Source organism: Leptosomus discolor, chromosome 5, assembly GCF_034619465.1.
Source record: "Leptosomus discolor isolate bLepDis1 chromosome 5, bLepDis1.hap2, whole genome shotgun sequence".
Classification (NCBI taxonomy): Eukaryota; Metazoa; Chordata; class Aves; order Leptosomiformes; family Leptosomidae; genus Leptosomus; species Leptosomus discolor.
Window position 1 is genome coordinate 62046119 of NC_141395.1, and position 19468 is coordinate 62065586.

The window sequence follows — 19468 nt, forward strand, 5'->3', positions numbered from 1 at the left end:
GCACAGACAAGTGGCCTGAGAAGCTACTCACCTTGAGAGAACAAGATCTGAGGAGGACACCCCGGCTTGAATGACAGGGCTGACACATTCCTGCAGAGTCAGCAGTATCCAGTGACCCTCCACATCTAGCTAGAACCAGAGATGACACCGACACAGCACGAAGCCATCTACCTTACACAGAAATATTTCCATCAATGTCTTTCCAAGAAGTACTTCAGGCACCAGTGCTATGTCTGTAAAAAGGGTGAAGGGGTTGTTTCTGAGCATGCTTCCCCAAAAGGCTGTTTAATTTTCTTTAGTGTACTAGTTGATGCTGTCTGACGGTGCACCAGGCCAGAACCTCCATACAGTGATTGAAGTTAGATGGGATTAAGCCAGGTCTCAAGATCTGACAAAGTTGTAGTATAGTGGACAGGACATGAACATTGTGTTTTCTTTGATATTCAGTAATGAAAATGCTGTAATATTTGTTATTTTGAAGTAAATAATATTTTGGGCATGTGATTCTTTATCCTGTTGCACCTTGTTCATGGAACAAAGGACCTCCAATTTATTTCGAGTGGTGAGTCTGTTCTGACTATATGAGCTCCAAAATGCACTTGTGATGTAGATGTTCTTTAGAGAATGAGTGTTTTTAAGTTTGTTGACTCTGATAACAGGGTGTCACTTTATTGAAATCAGTGGAACAGTTCTGATTTACGAATCTAGCTGTCTTCTACTTGTTCTGTTTATGTAGCTATTATAATGTGGTAATGAAGCATCCAGCTGGCCATGAACTTTTAGTATTCTAATGTCTTTTTCTAGGTCAGGTATTAGAAAAGATATCTGTTCTACCAGGCTGTTGCAGATCCAGCACATTTAAGAAGTGCCAAGAGGCTCAGGTATAAACACAAGTGTAATGTGTCAACACCAAATACATGGACTGTTTCAGCAGAAAATCCTCATGTTTTCTTTGAACCACCTCAGATAAAATTCTAGGCTTTCTACATGGTCGACAGAAAATGGTAGGCCTCTTGGGCAGGTGAGACAGAGCACAGAAATTAGGAGTTCCACACACTGTTGAGGTAGCTTAGATACTAGGATGAGTAACTAGAATTAGATGATATTTCCCCAGTGGATTTAAATATTTGTGCCAAATCTTATAATCAGTTTGAATCTGAAGGGTTAGAATTTTAATTTTTATGTATCACAGTATGAATAAACAATTTGCTTCTGCTAGTACTAGCAGCATATGCTATCTCCAGAAGATAACCACTTGGTTTTTGTGACATTGGGGAATAAAATCTGAAGCGTAGTGCAAAAGTCAGTAGTGCTGATGAAAACTTGATGTCATTTCAAAAAACCCAAGAGTTTATCATTGGTTATTAAACACAGTCTGTTGTAATACCTGGAAGACTAGATAATTTTGGAGTAAATTACCTAAGTGGAAATAACTGTGTATGCAGTATTCAGTTGCGTACTGAACAGAATGACTGCTGTTTAGATGCAGCAAAATGGCACCATATGCACTATTCATTTGCAAAATGAATGACAGAACTGAATGAGAAACGCAAGGATGGAACATGTTGAAATAATTAGGATGAAGGAGATGTGAGATCTGTCATTTATTAAAAAAAAAAGTGACAAAAATGAAAAAAGCAAGTGAAATTTTTGGAAGTGAGGAGTTAAAGTAATAGGGATAATATATTACCAGTATTTAAAAAAAATTGTTAAGTCATTTTGTCTTCAAGTTATAATACCAGGGTTTGGCATGATAAAATCAGAATCAGGAATGTATTTGAGTAGATTTATGCAGAAACAGACATTCAAGTGTCATGGGCTAATCTGGATCCTAACATGTAGATACGGAGCTTGAAGCAGGGGCTTTTCCCAGGACAGCACAACTGCAGGTATGTGCTCCACAGTGCGAGGGCCCCTACAAGCATTGGGTTGAATCTGATAGAGATATAAATACTAAAACCAAAGCATTTACTTTATAGATCCCCATTCTCCAGAGCGAAAATTTCAATCTTGCATTTGTGAAGTCTTCGCGTGTAATAATAGGGATTAAACAGAAGTAGTAAAAAGGTGTCGGAAGCAGCCCATGTGATCTTGTGGTTCCATGAAGTCAAGGTGCTTATAATGGTGTTTTTGTCAGACACTCAGACTGCCTTTGCTCTAGTTTTAAAACTAAATCTCTGTACCAACAAATGCTATTTAGATAGTCCAGCTCTGCTAATTAGATAGTCCAGCTCTGCTATTTAGATAGTCCAGCTGGGAGAAGTGCCTACATCTGAAGGTCTCCAAAGAAGCCTGAGCTGGGAGCTGACCTCCTTCCATAGGGACTGGGCTCACCTCATGGTGCATTTTGCATAGCACCTAAGCAGCAAGCTCCTTAAAGCCAACCTGTATGGCAGTAAGAGAGCTGTGCTGAAGAAGATATTTCTGCACTCAGGAGGGATTCAGGATGGCTTCCTTCTTAACTGTTGTTTCAAAACTTCTCTAGGAAATGGGAGAAAATAACTCTAGTTTTCCTGAGTCTGAGGAATTTGGATTCAAGCAGCAGAAAAGTACCCTAATAACTACAGGGCTTATGTCTACATTCACTGCATTTGCTTTTTATTGTCAAATGTGAAATACTCCTTAGACCAGGAATTGAAGTGTAGGACTCATAAGGGACGTGGAATTCAAAGACTACCTTATCTTCATGCCAGCCAGTCTGTGCAAAACATTCCATATTGTCCCACGTGACATCCTTGTCTCTAAACTGGGGAGGCATGAATTTGATGGATAGATCCCTCAGGGGATAAGCAATTGGCTGGATGTTCACACTCAAAGAGTTGCGGTCAGCAGCTTGATGTTCAAGTGGAGACCAGTGACGAGTGGTATTCCTCAGGGGTCGGTATTGGGGCTGGTGCTGTTTAATATCCTTGTCGATGACATGGACAGTGGGATTGAGTGCACCCTCAGCAAGTTTGCCGACGACACCAGGCTATGTGGTGTGATCAGCACACTGGAGGGAAGGGAGGCCATCCAGAGGGACCTTGATAGGCTGCAGAGGTGGGCCTGTGCAAACCTCAAGAAGTTCAACAAGGCCAAGTGCAAGGTCCTGCACATCAGTCAGGGCAGTCTCAAGCACAAATACAGGCTGGGCAATGAGTGGAACGAGAGCAGTCCTGGGGAGAAGGACTTGGGGGTGCTGGTGGGTGAAAAACTGAATATGAGCCAGCGATGTGCGTTCACAGCCCAGAAAGCCAATGGCATCCTGGGCTGCATCAAGAGAAGCGTGGCCAGCAGGTCGAGGCAGGTGATTCTCCCCATCTGCTTTGCTCTCATGAGACCCCACCTGCAGTGCTGCATCCAGCTCTGGAGTCCTCAGCACAAGAAGGACACGGACCTGCTCGAGTGGGTCCAGAGGAGGGTCACGAAGATGATCAGGGGCTGGAGCACCTCCCCTATGAGGACAGGCTGAGAGAGTTGGAGTTGTTCAGCCTGGAGAAGACAAGGCTCCAGGGACACCTTAGAGAGTCCTTCCAGTACTTCAAGGGGGCCTACAGGAGAGGTGGGGAGGGACTCTTTATCAGGGAGTGTAGTGATAGGATGGGGGTAATGATTTCAAACTGGAAGAGGGGAGATTTAGATTAGATATTAGGAAGAAATTCTTCCCTGTGAGGGTGGTGAGACAGAGAAGCTGTGGCTGCCCCCTCCCTGGCAGTGTTCAAAGCCAGACTGGATGGGGCTTTGAGCAACCTGGTCTGGTGGAAGGTGTCCCTGCCCATGGCAGAGGGGCTGGAACTAGGTGATCTTTAAGGTCCCTTCCAGTCCAAACCTTTCTATGATTCTGTGAGTGAATCCAAGTCTCCTGGTTCTCATGTAAATTCTCCAACATCTGTATTTAATGTAGTTATATGTATGTTTTTATATATATGTTTGTATTTATGTGTATGTAGTATACTCACACATGCACATACACACACATATAAAAATATAAATATAAATATAAATATAAAGCCTCAGTTTCATCAGTGTCATCACCTCGCTTGCCTTGGTATCCTTAATCTATATGACTAGGACTCAGATGTGAGCAGGGATTAAAATTAAGCACTCCGGTCTTTGCAGGATCACATTCTTAAAAGTGCTTCCAAACCTTGCATTTGTAATTCTTCAGTTCATAATCAATTTCAATATATTGTTATGCTTAGAGTGGGTCCTTAGAATCACGTAGGTTTTGCAATGAAGATATGCACAGATTAGCTTCTGCAAGGAAAGTTGCACTGTTACCACTAGATCCTGTCAAAATAAAGCCAAACCACTAGAAAGCAGAGCACACTAATCAGATTAGTCCAGTGTCAAGGTTTCTGTGTAAAACTACACACAAAATCAGAACAATGTGGTGTTAATGTGATAGCACTTCTGTTACAAGCAAACCTATACTTCTGGTGCCATGTGAATGCTTTATACAGTGAAGGGCTGCCAATACCGTCATGGCCTTAAAATGTGAAGGTTTTGTTATTGTGTTCCTTGAATCTGTAACCTCATCTCTTAGGGATTATCTTTCACTCACTGGTAGATGGTTTTCTACGTGTCTGATTTCTCTCATTGTTTATTTTAATTAAGTTTACCTTGAAAATAAAAAACTGAAAGTATTCCTCCCATGTCCTCAGTGATAAGAAGTGTTTACTTGACACTATGTCAGTAGGTAAATATTTTACTGTAACATACACTTTGTCACTTTTGCTAAAACTTTAAGTTTACACTGGCCGTGTACGTGTTCACCTTAAATCTCTAATTGTCAGGTACTCTGGATAATACTCCTATTTCTGGTCAGCTGATCAGGGAAACTATGAACAGTTGGAGAAGTGAACTTTGCTGAGACTTTCTGTATTTCCAGATTAGTCACTATAAAAATAAAATCACACGAAATTATAGAAACAATTTTGAACTTGCTTTGCTTGTACTCTAGCAATATTGACACTGAGAAAATTTCACTTGCGAATTGCATTAACTACAGAATTTATATTTGCTTTGTAAAGTGCTTGGAGATACTACATTCTCTCTAGCATCTAGCATATTGATTCTTGCTGGCTCTTATTCTGAAAAACAAATAACCTTTATTATATTAACTTCCTTAGGGCAAGATATATTAGTACATACTAGCAAAACACCGTGTTTTGATTGTTTGTCTTCTCTTCCTACTACAGAAGCCCCACAACCAGCCCTAATTTCCAATCAAAGAGTTACATATTTATTCTTCTTGGTGAGTTTAGTAATCCACAATTTGTTATTTGATTGCAGAATGTTTAAAGAACAAGACTGAAGACTTCTGCTAAAATAGCTGTGCAAAACTAAACCATCATTATAATGTCATATCCTTCACATTATTTGCTCCCAACTTGTTCCTCACAAACACTTACCTCTGATGTTGGAGGTGCCCTTTCATTTTGCTTTCCACTACATGCTTTTCCATGTGGACTAGGAGAACAGAAGGTTTTATTTTCTTCAATAAATTGCTCCCTGAGAATGGTAATGGTCCCTTGGTAAATGGATGTTTGTTGAACAGTTATAAAAATTGGGTGGAACAGAGGAGGATATATCTTGGATCTAGAGAGGAAGGAATATTTGGGATCTGAACTTAAATTTGAACTTTATCAGACTGATGACCTTCCTCTGTATTGCCCTTCAACTGTACTGTCATAGTACCACTACAAGGTGGAAAACCTTTAAAGAAATAGTTCAAAGGATTTTATTTTTTTTTTTTTTACATTTAACAGTCTGCTATATTAATAGCATGATTTACTTTGACTGAAGCAGGCTAAATGACATTATTATACTGTGGGAGAGAGAAGTAGGTTTAAATTGGAAATAATGTTGTTCGGCATCTTATCAGCCATATTTATGAAAGTATTAATATTACATCAGGGGAAAAAATTTAGCCTAAATCCTGAAGAATGTGTTTTATATTATAAACTTCCATCAACCATTGACACTAAGCAGCTTTAGCATTTGGCAGAACTGTTTTCTCTCTGAAATCCTGTTTATGGCGAAAGAACAAAAAAATCATGTACCATATTTTCTTCCTGTTCTCAGATTTCTTTAGTATTGACTGATATATTTATGGCATATGACTGCATATATGTGCAGATGAATGTGTAAATATCTATACAGAAAATCAGTAAATTCAGTATTTTAATCTCCAGCTAGATTTGTTGATGCCTGGAAAAAACAACCTAGACATTTTGGAAGTACAAAAGTTATTGTACTTGTCTCTCATTTAGTCTTGTTGGAAACAAAAAGAAAATTGAAAGTAAAGAGAAATATTTTTAGCAGTAACCTGTCTACTGAAATATATCCCTTTTTTTTGAAGAATGAGTAATATATAACATGTCTAATTATTGAGACAGTAATGGCATAGTTATATATGTTGATGGAGTACAGAAGCAAAAAAAATTTACTTTTTAATACCAAATTTTCCAACTATAGCTGGTGTTAAAGATAGGTTTATGGTGCATACTAACGTATTTCATTGTATTTTGGTCATATCTCTGATATGGACGTGTATTTAAAATGCAGAAAATAGCAGTATTACCGTTCATTTATGAAGAGAAATCAAGATTTTGTAGAAACTTTTGAAAAAATAGACTTTGAATAGTGAAAAAGTAGAAGAAAGTACTCTTTTCAGGGAAAATCTTGGAGAATATATATAAATAATTTTAAATTGGAACAGTATAATACTGAGGATCAAAAATAAGTCAGCAGAAAAAACAACTGTAATGATATATCTCTAGTGCTGTACCCTTTGAAATTACCTAAAGATACATTTATTATTATAGAAAGCATTTTGAAGTTTGAGAAGAGAGGGGTAATAATATAATTTAAGTAAATATAATTTTATAGTAAAATAATTTTGCTATTGTTTTTGACTTCAAATTTTCCTCATTATTTTGTTGAAATCCATTGCCCTTGTTTTACCACATTTTCTATATCAAGCCTTAGTGAAAAAGGCAAAACTAAGTGAAAATATGGAAAGAAAACATAATTTATGGAACATACTCCTTTTTTTTATAGACATCTTCAAATCAGCCAGCTGTAACATCCTGAATTAACAAAGGGGTCAGCTCCTCTGTGTCCTCTGCTTTTAACTATTTTCTGGAAATGTCTGTGAATGTGCCAGCTCCTTTGAGAAGATGCTTATCACTTCAAAAGTGGATGCCATAAAGGGTCCATAAACCCCATACCGAGTTTTATGCTGCTTTACTTTTCAATGCCTTACTGTTCTTCCTCAGAGCTTTTTATTTGCTTTAGCTTTTCACATTTTGCCTACAATGGAAGCGTTTATTCATCTCCAGTTGAAATGGTATCTGATACGAGTAGATAATACTTCTGGAGCCAGTTTCTGAATATATTTCTGTTGGAGATAGTTGTTACTGTCTAATTAAGAGATGTGCTCACTGGTGACTGAAGGTCTTAGCTGTAATTTGTTTCTAAGAATTTACTTTCCTGTTAAGTGAAAACTATCTATAAAGTCAATAAACTCTTTACCCTTCACATTACTATTAGAATGGACTGGAACACAGAAGTTCTGAGAATCAAGTTTAAAAGGAAATGTGAAAGACAAAAGTGTTCACTGTTTTCTGTCTGGCAGTTCCAATGGAATTATGAACCCATTTGCAGTAACTATGGCACGTTTTGGGGGAAAAAATAAATAAAAAATCACTTATATTTCTATACAGGATAATATCTTGATATCCAAAGTTGAGAAGAATTTCTGCAACGTTTTAGGCTAGATGAATAGGTTAGCATGTGAAACAGGGAAATGTGAAATGTGGTTCTCCCACTGCACTGCTTGATTAAGGTTATTAATGAAGTAAACAACAATACACAGAAGGCACATAAAGCTTTTGTATATCGAACCATCCAATTCTAATTCCTGTATCATGAAGACACATACTACCCACACTACCTTCTGAAAAGGATGTTAATGGCTTCAGTCATTGAAGGATGTCATACCAGGAGAGACTGAGAGAGTACGGGCTGTTTAGCCCAGATATGAGAAGCTTAAGGGAATCTTACCCATATGCATAAATAACCGATGAGGGGAGCAAAGAAGAGAGAAGCTTCTCTTCTCAGTGGTGCCCAATGACAGAACAAGAGGCAACGGGCAGAATTTGAAATACAGGGAATTCCATTTAAACATTAGAAAAAGCTTTTGTGCTTTTTGTGGTCAAACACTGAAGCAGGTTACTCAGAGAGGTTGTGGAATTTCCATTCTTGAAGGTATTCAAAACCTGACTGGACATGGTCCTGAGCAACTGGCTCTTGCTGATGCTGCTCACAGCAGAGCTGGACTGGACAAGCTCCAGAGGTGCCTGGCAGCCTCAGCCACTCTACAGCTCCCTTCTGTGATACTGGAGGAGAAGTTTCATCGTAACAACTTGTTAAAATTCAGCTGAGATTGTCTGTGGTTAGAGTTGCATAAGAAAAATCTTTCACATTAAATTTTGAATTAGGAATTCCTATTGCTGATACAAATGTTCCATGATGCCCCTATTAATTATATTTCTGATGCATGTTTGACATACATCTCACAGTTCCTGTTTCATATCTTAATCAGTAGCAATAAGAAAAGTGGTTATTACCCATACTTAAAAAGAAAATCTCTTAAAGTCACAATTTTGTTTGGCGTAAATTTATAAAGTTTTTTGTCAATGTGAATGAAGGATTAACAGTAGTGTGCTTCCTTTCCTAAGAACAGTTTAAGAATACAAGATAGTTAGATTGAGAAATCAATACCTGTAAGAATTATTGGGAAAGATTCACTCAAATTTTAAAAAACTGTTACAAACTATTATTTCATGAAAAAAAGTATAGTTTTTAAAAAAAATGTGCAAGATGGGAAGATGAAGAGAATGGGGCTTCTTGTATAATTAGTATTTTCCTCCTAAAAAACCCCCAGATTAAAAACTCATTTATCAAGTATGAATCATATGCATATTTTATATACAAAAGGTCAGAATGAATTTTCATATTTTGACGTTTTGTTTCCACAGCCAGATTAAAATTTAGTGTATAAGAGAGGTTATATAGTTTTTGGCTACAGTTCCGTTACAATATATTCATTTTAGATGCATTAGAACAGTGTTACAGAATGATATTTTAAGATAATAGATTGAGCAGATAACAAAAATAAAACTGCTGTTAGTTCATACCAGCATATAGAAAGTGCAGAGTAAGCCAAATACATTCTAAAAAGAGATGATAACTTTATGCTTAGAATAGAAAAAAAATTTGATGTTATGTTTGTCTTTTGATGAAAGCAGAGAATTTTCAGTTCAGACTGCAAGTTTTGCTGATCTTCTTTAACTTGCAAGATTGGGCCTCTCCTCTCCTCCCTCTCCTCTCCTCTCCTCTCCTCTCCTCTCCTCTCCTCTCCTCTCCTCTCCTCTCCTCTCCTCTCCTCTCCTCTCCTCTCCTCTCCTCTCCTCTCCTCTCCTCTCCTCTCCTCTCCTCTCCTCTCCTCTCCTCTCCTCTCCTCTCCTCTCCTCTCCTCTCCTCTCCATAAAAATTCAGTGGTCTATCACTCTAGTTTTAACTCTTTTAAAAAGAATTGCGAGAAGTTCTGATAAGCATGTCTTTGCCAGTCTTAAATTCTACACTGATTTCTGCATAAAGGGGATTTCTTATGAAAACAGTATCAGAAGAGGTTGCTAGTACAAAGAAGCATCCACTTTCAGACTGCCTGGGATATATGATGGGCCCACAGTCACCTTTCAAAGGAGCTACAGCTCATGGTAAGCCAGAATTGCTGTTTGAAGTGCCAGCCTTACAACTTCTTCTAGTTATGAAGAGGTTTCTACACCAGATTGAAGTGCCCTTCATTGCAAATATTGTTCTTGTACCACTCACATGAGCCCATGCATGTCCCTCTCACATCACGCTGTCCAGACCCAGAAAAGTGCTATGTCTGCCTGACCTTTTTATTATCTCCAGTCACTGACTTTGGGCAGTAGCACAAAATGTGCTGTATGCAAGTTATTTCTTTCCCTATGTTATAAATTTGATAAGGCAGAGCTTTACAGAAGAGAAGGTGAGATTTGAATACTATAAATTATTTTCAACAGTTGTGAAAAAGCTCATGTTAGAGATATGCATGACTCTGGAGTATTTCCTTCTTCCCATTTCTTAGGCCATCTTAAAATGTACAGGAAATACAAACTGCACTGAGCTCATTGATTCTGGTGATTATCTATAAAGAAATGTTAGTAAGGAAGAGATATCCACATGGATATACAATCACATATACCTTTGATTGTTTCTCCATTTTCTTTGGTGCAAACTGTACTGATGCTGGTCACTGAATGTAACAGCAGAAGCCACATACATCATGACTGATCTCATTGATGGGAGATGTGATTTCACATTTGATTTCACATCCTTACTGCTGATCCTGTTGTCAACTGAGAATCTGTCATCTTGATTGGACTAATGTTTTCTTTAATTTTAGCTAATGTGTGTCACAGCTTGCATATTGAGTTATATGCTGCCTTGCTCTTGTAAAGGCCAGCACTGCTGTTAGCCTGTCAACACTGGGTTTCAGAAGGAATTCCTTTGGTGAGCCTGCCTTTAGTGCCGTGCCCCTGAAATTTGCAGTTTATCCCTGTAGAGGCTTGTCTTACTGGTTCAATGTCTGTGTTTAAAACAAGACTTTGATTTCAGTTGTTTTCATAATGCCTTCCACTTGCTGAATTACTGTTTTCTTTAGGGAGTTCCTTGGAAGACCATTTGAAAAAACGTATTTTTAGTAAACATATATACTGGGAGAGGGGGAGAAAGAGAGAGGCAGAGACCTTATACAGGTATCTAAACTTTTTTGTTGTTGTTCCACAATACCTTTGACAACAATTCATCAAAAGGCATTTGGTGAACTATTGTTCCATGCTGTAGATTTAAAATTAAAACAATCAAGAAACAAACATTTTAGGAAAAGCATTGCTATCTCCTTGAATAATATTACCGTACAACTGGTACTGATCTATCCATATCGAGTAAATATAGTTTCATTGTTCTAAATGAGCATTTACAGTGTATTTTGGACCTGTTTCGAGAACTGTTAAAGTGCAGAGGTATTGGGATGACCTGAATAATTTTCTTGAAGGTTTACTATTCTCGAGTAACATGACTATCTCACGAGTGCCAATGCAGCCTTCATGCCAATCCACACCATGCTATCAAGTTATTTTTCTCTCCCTTGTCTAATCTAGTTTTCAGCATCTGTAGCAAAGCCAAACTGCCATGATGAGAGTCTCAAGGTTGGAGGAGGGGGCTGAAAATTACTGAAGCCTGAGAATATTTTGGGACAAGGGTGGTAAGATAGATCTTTGTGAGGAGCATACCAAGAATGCAGGTCATATAGAAGAGACTGGGACATATTCTGCCGTCATATGACAACCAAAATGTGCTATAACCAGTAGATTTCTTTGTGTAAGTGAGAGGAGGCTTTGGCTGAGAATTTATCTAATAGGTTAAATGTAAATACAGTCCAGTAGAGAACTGTATTTTCCAGACTAATCTGAATTACTGCTGGGAGTTAAACTATGTGTGTCCCTTACTTATATTAAAGAAAACGAGTTGGAGAAAGATAATCTAATCACTTGCTGATATTTCATAGAGGTGGGAGTACGAAGAGGCTTTAGGTTTCTTCAATTGTTTATTCTACTTTATTTTTCTTCTGAACATGATTCTCTCTTCTCAGGAAAACTGCTGTTTCGGATGCAGTCTTACTGAACCTCTGCCCAGTGCTTAAACCAAACTGAATCTGAGCCTTTCCCAGGAAGACTAAGAGGAGACGTGAAAATTGTTTAGAACTAAGATTAAAAAAATAAATGTGGTGTCTCTGCACTGCTGCTTTTGCTTGGGATCTGAACCCAGGTCAGATGGGCCATCCTTACCACAACTCTTGAGAGGACTCAACCACGAAAAGTTCATTCTTCTTAGGCTGTCAGAGGAGAGACAGGCATTTTATAGGTGACCTTGACACCAAATGTGTTGATCTCTTCACTGTATATGTCCTTCAGGGCCAGGTTTGGAAGGAACACCTAGTACAGCAGGGAAGAAGGAGAGGAACTCTGGCCAGGCTCCTTCCCGCCCCATAGTGGGACCATGGAAACTGGACCCCTGTCTGCCAGAGGAGGGCTGGCATTTTTTTGACTAGCTAAACCAGAACAAGACCAATACCTGATACATTCTTTCAAATGCACAAGAAGACTTAGGAATTATGTGATGATTCATCAGTGTTTCATGTGTCAGGGAACAGATTCAACTAGATCAGTGTAATGACATAGGTGTTAAAACATTTCACTGTTCAAAGGCACAGCATGGCCTGTGAGTATGAACCAATTTTGCACACTATCAGCTTGTGATATTGTAAGATTAGTGTATTTTTCTGTTTACTGTTTTAGTCTGTTGATATTTTAGCTTAGATTATAAAATAGTTAAATTAGGCTAAATTGTATCCTTTTTGATGTATAAAGATCAAAAGCAAAATGTTTGCTAATAACAGAAAATATTTACAAATATTTATGACTGACAAATCTAATGTGACCAAGGAGCACTTCTAACCTAGCTTGTAAACTTTATTTTCACTTTCATTTATAATGCCTAAATGAATATAGGAGGATTGAAGAAAGACACATTATAACAGCATTTGACCTGTGCAATAATGTTTATTTATGGTGAAACTCCCTTTTCTTGAAATTCCTTGGTGTATATACAGTATTGGAATCTTTCCATACCTCCTCAGTCTCTAATGCTGCTGCCTATTATTGTTTAGTTGTGCCTAAACAGTGACAACAGGCAGATCTCTCCCTGGGTGCCGAAGAAGAGCCACATGGTCTCTCTCAAGGAACAAAGATATAGTGAAAGGTGGAGGAGAGGGAATAGGGAGGTAAGTTTTCTGTAAGTGTTATTCCATTATAATTAATAGGATAAACACACAGGTGTTAGCTGGATATTTCATAGAGGGAAGGAAGTAAGTTCTCATTCTGCTCTGCTTATAGAAACACTTTCCAAGTCTCCCTCATGCAATGATCTGTCTTTGTGCTTTTTCCTCATTTCTGAGCTGGATAAATCAAATTTACTCCCAGTTGAAACAATGTCTATGAGCACACAGCTCCACTGAACTAAGGTTGTGCAGTTAGAGATTGAAGAAATTTATCTAGACTATGGATTGATGAGTCAGTTATGGATAGCAGGATTGATTTATAAAACATTCTGGCTAATATCTAAAACTAGTGAACCTAAAGATACCATTAAAATGTTTAAGTGTAGCATTTCTCTCCCCACTCCCCACTTGTTCTCTTTTTAATGCCTTCCTATTCCTCAGCTAAATTGGTGAATTACAAGCGTCATTCATTTGTACATTTTTATCAATGCAGAATTACACCATTTTACTTTTCTTGCTCATATGCCTTATTATGCTTGAGTCACACTTAAATCTGTTTAGTGTCTCAGGAAAGATCACACTTATCCACAATTCTAGTTGTTAATACAGATCATTAAATATGTTTTTGGTGTTTTCAGCATTTTTTTCAAAGTCTGGTTAGGAAGACTTTCCTTTTTCCGAAAGGAGATTCATACTTCTAAAGAAACAGAACACCATCCTTCCTGATCCCATCCTGATCCCTTTCTATCTTCTCCTCTGCCCACTTCTGCAAAGAGGAATCTGCAGGTGTCCGGAGGAATGATTCTTTACATTTCTGCACTGAATCCCTTTCTGTCTGCTTTGCAGATTACAGCTAGTAAATAATAACTCAGAATAAGTTAACCACAACCATATTAGTTTCTACTTCTTATTGATCACAGTACCTAGGGAAGTTATTAGTGCTAGAGAGCTAATTACTAATGCATTCAAGAATAAAACCTAACACCCCTAGGTTTTAGTTTTGATTTTGAAATCAAGGTAGCTTTGTACTTCTCTTTTAATTCAAAGTTCCTTTTTTGACTGTAAATTATCAAAAGGAGGAACAATACTACTAAATGTGATTTTTAACTACAAAAGTCTTATGATATCAGCAACACATTGGAAACAATTGGATTTGGAAGAGTTCACACAAAAATAGGTTAAACCAACTGAGGACGAGCTCTAGTGCCAAACACTTATCTCTCAACCTATGACTGTGAATGTGACAATATCGCCAAAATAAAAAGCAATGCCTTAGCAGTAGGTATCAGGGAATCCTGTGGGTTTTAGAGTTAACCTAAGATGCAGCTGGTTTATACAACATACAATAACAATGCTTAATATAGAAATAATGTTGATTTATTTTTGTCCTTTTAGGTGGCGTTTCATTGGGTGCAAATTAAATCTAAATGAAGGTTGTTCAAGCTTACATAGGTTTGTTAAGGTGAATTTTCATGTTAAGCAGTTGCCAAGTCAGTGTAAATTCTTGGTAAATTCAGTACTTATAAGCAGTTCTGTCTGTCCCATGAATAGCTGGCAACTGTTTTCCACACTTACCTTAAGAGCGTTCTTAAGTCTGTCTCTGATTTTAATATATACTTTGGCATATTAAGGTACAGCTTCTTAAAAAGGGCATCTTACTATTGTGTTACCTTTTGTCTGTCTACATTTTTTTGTTTGTAGATATCTGTGGGCAATTCACTGCCTTCTGATGAATCAACTCTTGATCCCTGCTTTGAGCTTATGCTGTCCAAGAAGGGCTTGTAATTTTATCCATAACGAGCAAAAGAGAATGAAGAAAGGGTTATGTTTCTCATTTTATATGTATTAGGGGCTGGATGGAAGCACAAGTTGTATAGCATGTAGAGAGTATTGTTCATATCTGTAGATTCATACATATGGTACTGTTCAAATTCTATTCATGATGAAGACTGTTCCAAATTTTATTGAATTTCTAAATGAGTTCTTCTCTATCTCTAAATGGTATTGAAATCTCTAACAGAACCAGACCAAGCTTCCCTCTTCCAGATCTAACTCACTTTGGAAGACATAGCCAAGAATGCTTTCTTCCAGAATGAAAATTTCCTCGTCCTGCTAGGATGGATTTAATTTTGTTTTCACTTCATGGTCCTATTCCACTTTCAGATAAGTGTGTTTTTTCCTGATCCACTACTAGCAAGCAATAAGATGCTTAATTTCATATGCAATTTAAACAATGTTTACCTCTTTCATACCTGTATGTGGAGACCTACTATCATATACAGACCACCAAGTAGAACATATTATTTGGAAAGACAGTTTGCAGAAAAAATCCCTTACCTGTGAAGTGGTCTGTTTCCAAGCTACAAAGGTGTAAAATGAGACAGTGAGAACTGTCTATCTTTGGGGAGTCTGGTCTATGCTGAACAGGCAATAAACAGTATACCACCGTACGTTCTAGGAGGTACATATGTCCTGCCTGCTCTGTCCTCCCATCTCAGAGAAGATGTAAGAACTGGAGCAGGGTCAGAGAAGGATGTCTGAAAGCATGGAAGAGCTTCCATACAAAGAACAGCTTATGTAGACTAGGACTTGTCAAGCCATAAAAGAGATGACTGAGGGGCTCTAGCTGAAGCCTGAACAACTGAGAAAAAGACTGGAAATGATCCTTTCTGTCTAGTACAGGATCAAATGAAACTAGCAGTTAACAGGCTAAAACTTAACAAAAGCAGGCATCTTATGGGTCAAGTAAGCAAGCCATGGAACTACTCACCAAGAGATATCACAGAGAGTCCACTAGTGGCTGTGAGTCACATACAGCAGGTGAGATATACACTGAGCATTATGGATACTAATTCCAACTTTTTAAATTCTAGGTGTAGTGACACTGTTCCTGTGAAGATATCTGCCTGTGCCAGGAAATCAGCACATATTCAACATAATTGGCTTCACAGGGAACGTGACTTACCCAGTTTCTGCCCATGTGCTGTCTGGCTTTGGTAGTGCTATTCAGTTCCTCAGAGCTCTGGATGCTAAAAAATAAAATCAACTCATTCAAAAACATAAATGGAGATTTATTTTTTTCATTCTGCCTCTACCAGTTATGTTATTCAATAAAAATATTGCATAAAATGAAACCTTGTCATAAAATGATTATTTAATCTTTCATATCAGCAAGTAAATGCTAATGTTACGGGACATATGTCCAATTTTTAATCACAGTATTTCTTTTAATACTTTCATTCATCTGGCACTGCTTTATCCAACACATGTCAATGAGTCACTCCTTCTGCCTGGATGTAAGAGAATCTGTCTCACTGACTGACATGAGATCTTCATCCCTGGAAAGCAGTATGGAAAGGTGAAACTCACATTTTTCTTGTTTTTCCACTGGAATTTTCTCTCCTTTACAAATGAGGTATTTCCCTTAAGATCTTCCAGTTAAATTAAAGATAAGGATTTGCATATGCAAATGAAAGCAAATAGAACAGATTTTAAGTTTCATTATGTTGATGTAAATTGTCGATACTAATTTTACTAAATAAAATTGTCCCAACTTTGTGAAAAATGGACCAATAAGACAAGAACACCTTTTGCCTCTGGTTCTCAATTTTAAGTGTTTTAACGAACTATTGTCTAATTATAGCAAACAAGACGTGCTGTTAACCTTTCCACATCACTAAGTAGCTTCATTGGTATACTGAAGACATACTTTGAAATTGTAGGTGCAATTGCAAATTACTTTTTGTCCATTAAAGGCTTTTCTGACCATTGCAGTGACAAGACAATTACCAGCTGCTCTATGCTACAAGTTCTTTGTTTCAAAGATGTTTCAAAAATGTTTCAAGTTGTTTAGTGAACTGACTTGGTTTTCCATGAGCAGCTATTGTTTCTGATGAACACGAGAGAAGATTCAAAAATTTATTTGTTCAAATGAAATCTCCATCAAACCGAAAATAATTTAAAAATCCTTCCTGAATGATGTCTTCTGATGAGCTTTACAAAACTACATTGGAGCAATGGATGAAAAATTATGCGCTGGGATTTATAAATTATTGCAACTATGGAAGCATTGTGTCTGTCTACATAGAGGTGAAATACTGTCATTAGCACATGGGCTATTATAGCAATGCTACACATCCCATTTTAGTACTTGTCACTGGCATAAATCTGAGTTACTTAGAGAGGCATGTGCTGAACCAGCGTCAGTTTTGCTTTCCTCCTATTCAGGATCTATTCTTCCCATTGAAAGTTTTATTTCCTTAATGCCTGACATACAGGAGCTAGACCACTTTCCTAGGACATTTCTATTGCAGCCTACAGTTGTAGTTGCCACACTGTATGTATGCAAGAGTATTTACTGTACTTTCTTAAAGTATGCTTGCAACACAAGGTAGGGCTTGGTTCAAAATGAAGATGCATCTAATTTTTACATTTTCTGCACTATTTCAAACACGGGTAATTGATGCTGTCACTAGTGCTAGTGGAGAGTACTGCTAATGCTTTGGACTGCAGCATTCTGAGCTCCTTTTTAAGTTTTAGGGTGTTTTCCAACTTGTAATGGTGTTTTGCAAAGAAAAACAATACAATAAAAATAGAGATTTATTGTAGCCAGCATCAACAAGTAAGTTTCCAATTTTTCTGGACCTACGTGTCTACTTAATTTTATCCTAGCCAAATGAATTTGTCCTTCATTCTCCAGATTCTAAGAAATGTAAAGAACTACATGAGAATGAGGTCATTGCGATAATGTACATTAGCAGTAGAGCTGGCCCAAGGTGAGAAAAGTCTGAGCATATGAAGAAAACATAGGCCAAGTCCAGGACTGAAAGCCTGAGTGAGAAAACATTTTCATTAGCAATACAAACATAGTCTCACTGTCTATTAGCTGCTTCTGCATCGAAAAATCAGGCCGGTATCTAATTCTAGTGACAACAGCACATCTTCAGCTGCAGTAAATCTGTTGGTAAGTCCGATTGTTAAAACCAGATGAGGATTTAGTTGCACACCTTGCTGTCTTCAAATGCTGAGAAGTTAAATGTCTATAATAATTGTTACCTCTTGCACTTCAGAACTTGGGTGAATTTAGTGCTCAGGAAAGCAGAGTGAAAAACAGCTCTGGCTGGTGCAGGTGTCATGCAATCTTTATCCTGTGCCTCTCCAACTCTAACTTATATTGACATACTAGTTAAAAATGAATGCTAGCAAATTAAAAGGTGAGTCTGAAACATTGGCAATAGCTAAAGATGATGATAATACCATTGCGTATTATGACACAGTATTTAATGCTTCTTTGGATGTCTTTGGTGAAAAGATAAGCTAAATGGTCTCTTTGTTTCCAGCTATATATAAAATGTTTATTGTCCAATGCAGTTCATAAGCTGAACCCTTAGTAGATGTCTCTTAGGCAGTGCTGACTATTAGAGTCCTCCACCTGAGTAGGTCAGTCCACTTGATCCTAAGTGGCTCCTGGGATATTCAGGACTCCTTACTAAAAATCAGTTGTTCTAAATTCTAAATAACATCTTACCAAATAAATACCTGTTACCAGAAAGGACATGCCAAAACATCAGTACCAAAACAGGTACTATTTACAGTAGTCAGACTAATATACTAATTTTGGAAAAACTTTATACTGTAACTAACAGAATAAATCAGTTAAAAGGAAATGTATCATTTGTACTTCAATGTGTTCATCATATTACAACCAACAGTGACAGCATGAGATCATGAACCATTAAATATGTGACTTTCAAAATCCAGAACATGTTTACATAGCTGTAGTTGTGAATTCAGAGTGAAAGCAATGCAGCAACTTTAAGCTGTGTAATGTAATTTGTTAACATCCTCCGAAATCCTGACAGGTAGCCCTGCTGATGACCATAATGAGAATACAGGAGATTTATTTTCCTCGTCAAGGAGTTAGTCAAAAATATTGGGGCAAGTGAGGGTTTCAGATGTTGTAGACATAATCCTTTTCCAAAAGAAAATATTTAGACATCCCTCCCAGCTGCTCAGGAAAGCCAAGAGGGTTAATGTGCTTTTTTGACTGCTACTAATGCAAATTTAATATCTTTTCTAATTACATATGTCTATAGGAATTTTGAATATCTCCATCCCATGACATAATCAAGAAGCTGAATGGAGAAATGGCTGCAAGAGCAGCTCCTTGTAGCCAGAATTAAAGACCAGACAGAAGGAGAGAGGTCTTATGGAGGTGAAAGTTAATTCCAAAAAATGTGAGCCACCTGTCTGGAAATGAGGGTGATGATTTGAAGTGTAAATCTAATTTTAGTTCTCTGTGTTTCTATATGCCCGAAAATACTGGGCACCTTCTAAGAAAATTTTAGGTTTTCTCAATTGTGAATTATCGAAAGAATAACTGTTTTGTCTCCCAGTGAATTTTAAACCTCAGAATTTTTTCTTACTATCTTAAACAAGTTGTTCCTAAATTTTTGTGTATCGTATGCATACCTTAAAAAAAAATAAAGTTGTTACCAGACCCATGTATATTAAGAAACAGCAAAAAATACAAATAGCACTCTCAAAAAAAAA